This window comes from Chaetura pelagica, unplaced genomic scaffold, assembly GCF_000747805.2.
Source record: "Chaetura pelagica isolate M959 unplaced genomic scaffold, ChaPel_1.0 scaffold995, whole genome shotgun sequence".
Taxonomy (NCBI): Eukaryota; Metazoa; Chordata; class Aves; order Apodiformes; family Apodidae; genus Chaetura; species Chaetura pelagica.
In genome coordinates, this window is record NW_009953385.1 from 138516 (window position 1) to 138771 (window position 256).

Consider the following 256-nt stretch of genomic DNA (forward strand, 5'->3'; position numbering starts at 1 on the left):
GCAGGGAGATGTTCCACTCCCTCCATCATCTCTGTGTCTCTGCCCTGGACTCTTTCCAGCAGTTCCCTGTCCTTCTGGAACTGTGGGGCCCAGAACTGGACACAACATTCCAGATGTGGCCTCACCAAGGCAGAACAGATGGGGAGGAGAACCTCCCTTGACCTACTAACCACCCCCTTTCTAACCCACCCCAGATGCCATTGGCTTTCTTGGCCACAAGGGCACATTGCTGGTCATGCTCATCCTCCTGCCCAGC